Source organism: Bison bison, unplaced genomic scaffold, assembly GCF_000754665.1.
Source record: "Bison bison bison isolate TAMUID 2011002044 unplaced genomic scaffold, Bison_UMD1.0 scf7180017864389, whole genome shotgun sequence".
In the NCBI taxonomy this organism is placed as follows: domain Eukaryota; kingdom Metazoa; phylum Chordata; class Mammalia; order Artiodactyla; family Bovidae; genus Bison; species Bison bison.
Genome location: NW_011494961.1, coordinates 6,285,417 through 6,294,665, shown reverse-complemented (window position 1 = coordinate 6,294,665; position 9,249 = coordinate 6,285,417). Strand labels below are relative to the sequence as shown.

Sequence of the window (9,249 nt, the reverse complement as noted above, 5' to 3'; positions counted from 1 at the left end):
GACCCTCCCCGCCTCCGCCTCCTCCCAGACCCTTCGCCGGCTGGAGTGACGTGGCTCCATACCAATCAGGAGCCCCCGAGCCGTGACGGCGGGCCCATCCTGTCTGCACCTATCAGATGTGCGGGGCCGGGCTAATACCTCGGTGCGCCCTCAGAGTCTACACCCGCCGGCTCCCGGGAATTCTGCTCCGGCCCGGCCCAAGACGATCCGGCTTTTAGTTTTGATGGAGAGGTGGAAAGACGAGGCTGGGAGTAAAAAGCTCTTTGGAAAAAAGCGGAAAGGTCGAAGGCTGAGGGGTACAAGGATCAACAAGGCAGGCACCCAGCACCCCCCTCCCCTTTTGCGTCTCACTACACTCATTCCCTACCTAGAGGTGTTTTTCTCCCCCTGCAAGGAAAGGAGACATACTACTTAAAACCAGAAAAAATTTAAAACACCAACAAATCATCTCTCCGATCTTAAATTTTCCAAACAACCTGTCAAGTGAATGCTCCAGCGCTAATCTGAAGAAGCTTTACTTTAATTGCAAAGAAGACAGAGCCCTGAGAAGAGAGGCTAATAAATTAGAAATCAGAAGCAAATGGACCCGTCAAAAGAAAATTACCTTGACTTTAAACGAACAACTGTTTGGTGGTTCACTCTGGATTTATACAAGAATAAAAAGTCGCCTCAGATCACGTTCTCTGTAATGCTTATTAGTCCCCAGACAGAAAACACACAATAGAACAGAAACCCTAACCCAGCATTTTCAAAATGCTGAAAGCTTATCCATTCTACTTAACGTTGATTAAGACACATATCCTAGGGCTTTCAAATTCCTTATACACTGTATTAGGCACCTCCTAACCCAACAGAGAATCTTGCTTTAAATTTGACTCTCTTGTTTACTTTATTATCAATCAGATTCAAATCCATAAAGCCTGTAGAATCAACAACTTTGAGCTAATTATATATAAAATATGCTTTTAATGAATTTCCGTACAATTAAGAATGTTGCCAAATAACCAATTTCAAGGATAATTTTGAAGTCATTTTCTATTCCTAGGGAGCTCAAGGCTGTCTTGAATTGTTGGAGTCCAAGCAGGCAGAGAAGTAGGCTGTGGGTGAAGGGCAAAAGCCTAGGAGGACACTCAACAAGGAAAAATAAAGCCTTGTTCATTTATTTGAGACAAAAGGAAAAAACACCTTTGGGGACACGTAAATCTTTATAGCACTATTTCCACAGAAATTAAAGAAATAAATCCAAAGATATCATTCAAAATAATTTGTGAAAGTCCTTTTGTCCTCTGGCTTAGGTCAGCTGAAGAGCACAAACTAATCTCCCCTGGGTTTCTGCATTGACGATTGCTTTATTGTGGAGTTAGTGTTATCATCCCTGAATGTGTGTTTGTTTGACATTACAGTCAATGATTTGCAACACCAGTATGAGGTATCTTCAAAAAACTCCCTCCTTGTTCTTGTTCCCAAGATTGAGAAATTCATTCAGTTTGAGGCGGAGTGGATAAAGCGGACAACAAATATGTTTGTAACTTTTGTGTCTCTCCTTTGCCCTGCTCCCCCACCTCATGGTATCTGCAACTCCTCCCCCATCTTAAACAAGCTTGAGAGCAGTCCAAAGGACCAAATGAGAATTTTTTAGTCTCTGCCCAAAGTATCATCCTAGTGTAAGAAGATTTTAGTTAACAGGAGGAGCTTTCTTCATAGGAAGCTTTAAATCAGCATTTCTGTTTTTTTAACCTTTTATTCCAGTTAACCCCATTCCATGCACACACACACCTGCTCAGAGCAGAACACATCCCCATGTGACAGGTCTGCATTAGCTGAGACTCATCCATCCAACTATATTAGGTTCTGAAATCTTATCACTAAATTATACATATTACATAAGCAGCCTGTTGGTAAAGAAGGTTAAATTAATTTACATTCTGCTCATTATCGGGTGCTTAAATGATGCGTTTTATCCCTGAGATTTGGTAGACTCTCCTTCTCAGACCCCCCAGTGTTTCACCGAAGACAATGCTCTTACATTTGTAGTGGTTTTTAATCTGATAAGACTCTAATTTGCTTAAGTCTTTTAAATAAGGGTTTTAAATGTTTCTAGCCATTTTCTTATTGAATTTCCTCTAATTCCCTCAAGATCATAAAGTATATGCGTAAAGTAAATATCTCCTCCCACTGCACTGACAGCCGATGACCTATAACTAAGTCAATATGAATCCAGCTCTTTTCTGCCCAATATGTTTACTAATCATATTCCATAAACCTTTTCTTAAACCTCGGCATAGCTACAGTCCCCACAACAGCACATGCTCATGCCTTCATATCACAAACAAACTCCATCACATCAGAGAATGAAAGATTCTCCTCCACAGTGAACATACTCTCTTCCTTGTTTCTTCAAGTTTCAAATCCTGGAGTTACAATTTTTGGTGAAGGCTCTGAGTGGTTTTCAAAACTCAGAAGAGCTGAGAAGCTCCACAGAGCCATGTAGATTTCTAAGCCCATCTCTCATTAAATGCATGGAATTTTGATTTAAGCTCATTGGCTTTGTCAATGAACGGAACTTTCCTCAAGGCAAATACACACGTATGAAGGACCTAACCTAGACTCCAAAGTGGGTGAAAAACCCAAGGGCAAGTGGGAGCTCCTCATAGTGCCAAAGTGTAGGAGATGTTGCAAGTGCTGGTGATCAGCTTGAAAGCCCAAAAAGATAAGAATCTTAAACTGTATTGATTCACTGCAAAGTCAAGTGGCGAATAAAGAAAGAAATTATTTGAAGAACTCTGGTTAAGTGAAAACAAAATCATGCATATACCCCTCTATAGATAGAAATGAATGTACATAATATATCCTCCCCTCCCCCGCAAAGGAGCAGGGGAGGTATTTCTTTGCATTTTTCTAGCCAGAGGTTCAACTCCCTCCTAATCTTCAGATCACTTTACACATTGATACTGGGTGACACCCTGCCAGGCCCACCCAACATGTTCACTCCATGGTTGGTAGGGGTGCTCCAACATGACAAGTCTAGAAGAGGAAAAGCAAGTGTATAGTACAAGAAACACTTTTCAGTTAAAACTGTAGTGGTTGTGGGCAATTTTTAGATTTAGTCTACAAAAAACTTGTGGGTGCACAGGTCTGGGCAATATAGATGACAAAGGAGTTGAAAGTAAGGGAATCTTAGGTATGTTGCAAGTTCAACACTACTATTACATGACCTATCCCCCACCCCACTCTTTAGCTGGTTCTAGAAATTACTGTGGGACTTCCCTTGTTGTCCAGTGGCTAAGGCTGTGCTCCCAGTGCAGGGGGGTTGAGATTTGATCATTGGTCAGGGAACTAGATCCCACAAGCAACAACCAAGGCTCAGTGCAGCCAAACAAATAAATATTTTTTTTTAAAAAGAAATGACTATGTCTTCAGCAGCCATCACAGAAATTGTCATTCCAGAAAAAAAAAAAAAAAAAATCAGCATAGTTGGTCCAGGGAAGCTGCATGGCTAGGGTGGGGAGAGGACAGGAAGCGCAGTATGGGTTTGGTTTTTCCACTCAGAAGATATCGTTTTGATCAGGTTTTCTTGCTTATTCTTTCAAAGAAAGACCCTTGAGGAGGGAAATGTGTGCCACAGGGTTAGGCATGTTTCTAGCTGGTATTTGCCACCGATTACCAGTCTTAAGGTCTTATTTAATTTCACACTCTTTAGTGTTAGTTGCACAAAGGCCCTCTGGCCATCTCGATGAGAGGGGTGAGGCAGCACCGCTGAACTCTCTGCAGCGGGCAGCAGAGATGTGAACTGGGACCCAAGCGAGCGACTCGAGACTCTGGGGGAAAAAAGTCTGTCCTCAAAGACCATCTGAAAGATAGTGAAATTAGATGTCTCCTTGCGCTGTCAAGCCATAGAGGGGTGGGAGTCTTGCTACGGTCCAGATTAGCTCAAGGATGAGATCCTGCCGGACTCAGCTCGAAGGCTTGTGACAGGCATGAGTGTGTGTGTGTGTGTGTGTGTGTGCATGAGCATGCAGTGTAGGGTGCAGAGCTCAGAGGGAGACCTTGCACCTTGCCCGAGAAGTGGCTCTGCCTCCCCTCCTTCCTCTGCCTGGCTTTTCTCTGCACACAAATCATGCTGGAAAGGGCCTCTTTGCTGTTCCCAGACCTGAGCCATGCAGCTGGAACACCCAGAAATTAAAGGTTTATTGTGACTGATCCACCCCCCCACCCCAGTTCCATAAATGCAATTTTAAAAAGTGCAGGTTTGCAAAAAGTGGCAGATTCTTTCAGAATCAGAAGTCTGTAGAGGTACTGAGCAACACCCACCCTCTCTGGGTCCCTGCAAATGGTACCCATCTCTCTGTCCCTCACACAACCACCTCAAGTCTGTGGTAACTGGCTGGGGGGTTCTCTTCACCCCACACTGGCAGGGGAAGAGAAGAGCCAGAGATTGGAGGAAGCTCTGGGTCGTGTTAGTGGGGGTGCTACAATCACTAAGCAGGCATGCGGTAGTGCCTTTTCACAGCAGCCTGTTAATGCTACAGGTTTATTAGGTGCTCATTTAATCGCAGAACACAACTACACGTGGAAAAATAAAGAGAACGGTATACTTGTATATGGGATACAAGAAAGACAAGGAATGAATAAACATCAATCTCTAGGTCCAGAGAGACAGAAGTGACATGGGACTAACTAAAGTCACTTTTTAAAAAACTGGATTGAAATGCTTCTCTCTTTTTCTCTATTTTTCCCCTCTCCTGCTCATGTCTGTCTCCCTTTCTGTTTCTCTTGTTCCCCTTCTTTCTGTCTTCCCCTCTCCCAGACATGCTGGTAGCTAACATTCAGCATTAGTTGTCATGGTGACCATAAATCACATAAATCCAAAAATACCCACCTATAATCTGAGATGAAGCTTTTATTTCCCTAGTGAAATAATATTTTAAAAGCTGTCAGCTGACCCCCCCCCCAAAAAAAAAGGAACCCACCTCATTGTAGTAACCCAAGTAATATATTACTTCTAAAGGTTTAAATTAAAATGTCAGCCTGTTAAAAACACGCTGGGAGAATCTTGGGCACTCTTCATGTCAGATCCTCACAGTGGAGTTGACTCCATCACTCCTGATCACTCTTTAACATGTATACATAATTTTGCCTACTACCTCTCTTTCTATTAATTTCTTCCATCCCCTCCCAACTACCTTAGTCCTCACCGATTGTCTGCCTTGGGTTGTAAAAGAATGGAATCTCTATCTTTTTTCAGAAAGGCACTTAATTCTTTGCCTGACTCAGAGGACCTCATATATTGGTCCTCTGTGATCAATCGCTTTCCTAAATGAAAAATGGGTGCCTTGGGGGGAAACGTGCTGAACTGGGCCACAGTGAAGGGTCGGGGGGTGGGGGCTTTCTAGAGGAATTGAGAAGAAAGAAACGCAGAGGGAAGGGCTGGTGGGGGAGAGACGGAGTAGTGGAGTATGGAGCTGGGCAGCCAGGTTCTGTGGTTAAATCTAGCCCGGGAAAAGTATGCATATTCTCCTACTCTTGCCTTTTTTCTCCTGAGAGGAAACTTTCCCATTTGAAGACCCTGAGTGCAGGGTGGGAGGGAGGAGGGTGACGACCGCAGTTGGGCCTTTTGTCTTCCACCTTGGGCTTGTTGTCTTTTGCCTATCTTTGGATTATAGGGTATTCGCCTAGATGAAGAGCCATTAATTACCCATTCAGTCAATATTAGGAAGACGACAAAGCTTTTTACATAGGATTAAGAAGACATCAGATTGTTCCATTAGTATATTCCTGCTCACGAATAAGCTTTCGTTATACATTTCCTTTTCCCCGGAGTCGCTCTAACAACTGCTGCATATATTACCGGCGGGCGGTGCGGGTTAACTGCAGAGCCAGCCCTGCGCACCTTGGAGCGCGCACCGCGTCGGCGGCACAGAAGAACGCGACCGGTCAAGACTGCCTACCGCTGGGGACTGACTACTTTCGGACAATTTCCCCTCTTGGGGAAAACATATCCACACACAAAGGAGAGGCAGCTCTGCGGATAAACTGCAGATTTGGCGCGGGGTGGGCTGTGAGTAGAAAAAAAAAAAGGAATGCTCTCCTTCCCCACGTCCGCTCTTCCTCACTCTCCTCCAGCACATCCCGGTCCCCTTCCCCCTGTTAGCACTAAGATTAACACCACCCTTTTAAATACCCCCCTTTCTCTCTGACTAAGCTCAGGTCCAACCGCCGCCCCACGCAGCACGGTTTTGCTTTTTGCTAGAGGTGGTCTGGGCTGCTTTTGTGGGTCTGCTTGTTAGCATTAAAGTCGTTTGGTAATGGCGTAGAGAAATCGGGTGACTTGCTTTGGGGGACATTAGGAATCAGTGGTGAATGTGCTTCGCGAGCACTTGGTGATTGAATGAATAGGGCTCTGCGGCCGTTAAGGCGTCGGGGTTACCCCGGGTGCTCTGAGGAAGACGGAGAGCCGGCTGCTGCCTCGGGAGGCGGTGTGTGTCGCGGTTGGGGCCTTGGCGTCCTCGTCCCTAGGGAAGAAAGTGCGCGCACCAGAGGCCCGGGGCGAACGCTTTCAGCTCAACTGCTTTGCCAGAACGATTTAAAAATTAATCGAGTCTCTGGGGGAGGCCCGGGGAAGATACCCGCCCCAGGTCTGGTCGCGAAGCCAGGCGCCGGGACCGATCTCGGCAGGTCGGTGGATTACAGCCCCCAATCCAGGGTCACTACCCCGAAATTTAAAGGTTATTGGCAGGGGAGGATCATTCCATCCTCTTCCTGAAGGTCAAGACAACTTTTTGAGTTCTGCCAAACGGAAACTCGTTTTGGGACACTCAAAGGGAAGGAAAGCCAAGGACGTCTGTTCTAGGGAGATGTTCCAAGCGGGCCTCTGCCCCTTCTGTAAGAGGGCCGGGAAGGGGGGAGAGTACTGTTTAACGTGTCAACTCTTCCTCTCTTCACTTACCATACCTAGCCGCTCCTCTCTCCACCCTCTCTCAAACCTCTGGCTTTAGGAGGTCTTCAGCCTACTTCCTGCCCGCTCCCGTCTAAGGGTTCGAGCCAGACGTTGGGTCATTCCAAAGGGTATCAAGAGAATGGGGACTCGACTGGGATGGGACACAGAGTAGGGGCCTCCAGGAGGTCGACCCTGTCAACTCAGAGAACGTTTTCAGTCTTCAGTGAGAACAGGGTGTTTGGGGGAAATGAGGAGAGGGTAGTGCCAATATAATAATAGGATATCATGGCCCTTTTTGAAAATCGCATGTCATTATAAACTTTTTTTTTCTTTTTAAAAGCAAGTAAGCTAGTTTTTAAGAATCAAATAATCATAGTGACCCTAGTCAGTTATTTCGCTTAAAAAAAAAAAAGCAAATAAAACCTATTAAAGAGTTAAGGAGAAAAAATCTTTTCTTTCTTTCTTTTTTTTTTAAAGGAAGCTGTGGCTAGGAGTTTGCATACTCCATAAGTTAAATTTACTTATATTCATTAAGGGGACTCTGGCAACCTTCTTTCAGTGGTACTATGTAGCTTTGCCCACTCGTGTGACATTTTTGGTCTACCCAATTCCCTAGAAGCCAATAACATCAAGATTTTCAGCATTTTTTCCTATCACGTGTCTCTTCTTAATTAATGGCATTAAACATGTTTGGGCAGCAATTTTCTTCTTCAGTTCAAAAGGCAGAAAACACACTATTGGCTGTGTGGAGAAGAGCCTTTTCCAGCACTAAAGTAATCCGGGCCTAAACGTAATGGTTAAGAAAAATCATTTATTATTTCTAGCTCTTTATTTACTTGCTAATTATTAAAAGCAAACACCCAGGCCCACCTGCCCAGGATGTGACTTGTGACTGCAGCGAACAGGACTCCCCGGCTCTCCCCCCACTTCTTGCCCACCTAGGAAGCCCACATCCCACCTCAGACTTCTCGGTTAAGAGGTCCTAAACTCCCATGGTAACCACCTGTCCTCAAAACCATTCCTGGGGGCAATAAACAGGTAGATGCGTGTGAGAATAGGAAAAGACATTTGGCATCTCTCGGCCCCGAAAGCAGGAGAAATGTCAGCCTCGGCTGGGCGGCGGCCAGCCCGCGCTGTGCGAAGCGACATTGGGGAGCTCCCCTAGTCCGGCCGGAGCCAGGGCTCAACCAGCACAAAGCATTTTCTCCGGGAGTCATCGCTGCTCTTGATTTTTAACCATATCCCAAACATACTCCGGTGTAATAATTTATTTTTACGACCGATTATCAAACAGAAGAAGAATTTAACACAATCTTAATGACAGAAATCACCCTACGTTATCTCTGCAAGGCCCCATTTAACCCCATGGGGTTAATCCTGGACAAGTGAGCGTTTAACTGGCCCAGCAGGAGAACTAGCGATATTTCGCGGTGTCGAGGCCGGTTAGCTCCATACCACTTTGGGCGTTTTATTCCAACAAATGGTGCTTTTCTCTCCGATTCACTGGGAAGCCCAATGCGGAGTCTTTGTTTTCTTCTTGGCAAGTTTACTTGGCGGGGGTCCCAATTCGCCCCTCTCTAGCACATATTACATATGTATCTTTACATTTTAATCCAGAAAGTGGTGGTTAGGGGCGGAGGTCTGTGTGTGTGTGTGTGTGTGTGTATGTGGGTGGGTGGGTGGTTATGTCCTCACATTATCAAAGGTCAACAACCTCCTAAGAATAGGCACTTACTTATTAAGGAGCCTGGAAAACATGGAGAATAGACGAACGGCAAATTTGAGTTTTTCTTGTATTCCTAAGGAAAGGTTGTCCCTTCAACCTCCCTCCCCCTCACACACACACCCCTAAAGACCACGATTCAATTCAACTGGGTCTGTGCATAGAGGACGTTTTAAGTTTTACGCTTGCAGACTTCGAGCAGCAATAGCCCTTGACTCTTCCAGAATAAAACCAGACCATCGATCGCACCGCCAAAACCCAGACCCTGCAACCAGCACCACAGGTAGGTGGTGCCACCGGGTCACACACTCCATTCCCCCCTCAGCTGCTGCGCGCAGTCGCTGCCCTCCGGCTCCGTAGGGCTTTTGTCAGCTCCTCCACCTAGCCACCGGGGCGAACCTATGCTAACCCAAGCCTCGCGCGCTGGCCTTCAGCGGTAAACCCCGCACCCACAAGCCTGGGCGGGGCGCGGCCGAGGGCCGCCGGGACGGGGTGGGCCCTGCTGGTGCTGCATGCAGTGGGACGTAGTGAGCGACAGAGGTCGCTGTTGGACCACTTTTCCACTCCAGCTAGAGGCACGGAGGTAGCT

General features: G+C 46.1%; 1 protein-coding gene across 1 annotated transcript in view; it reads right to left on the bottom strand.

Annotated features, from left to right (window-relative positions):
- Window positions 1-9,249, bottom strand: part of PITX2 (paired-like homeodomain 2) — a 20,395-nt gene that overhangs the window by 5,737 nt on the left and 5,409 nt on the right. The gene's annotated exons all lie outside the window — the stretch shown is intronic.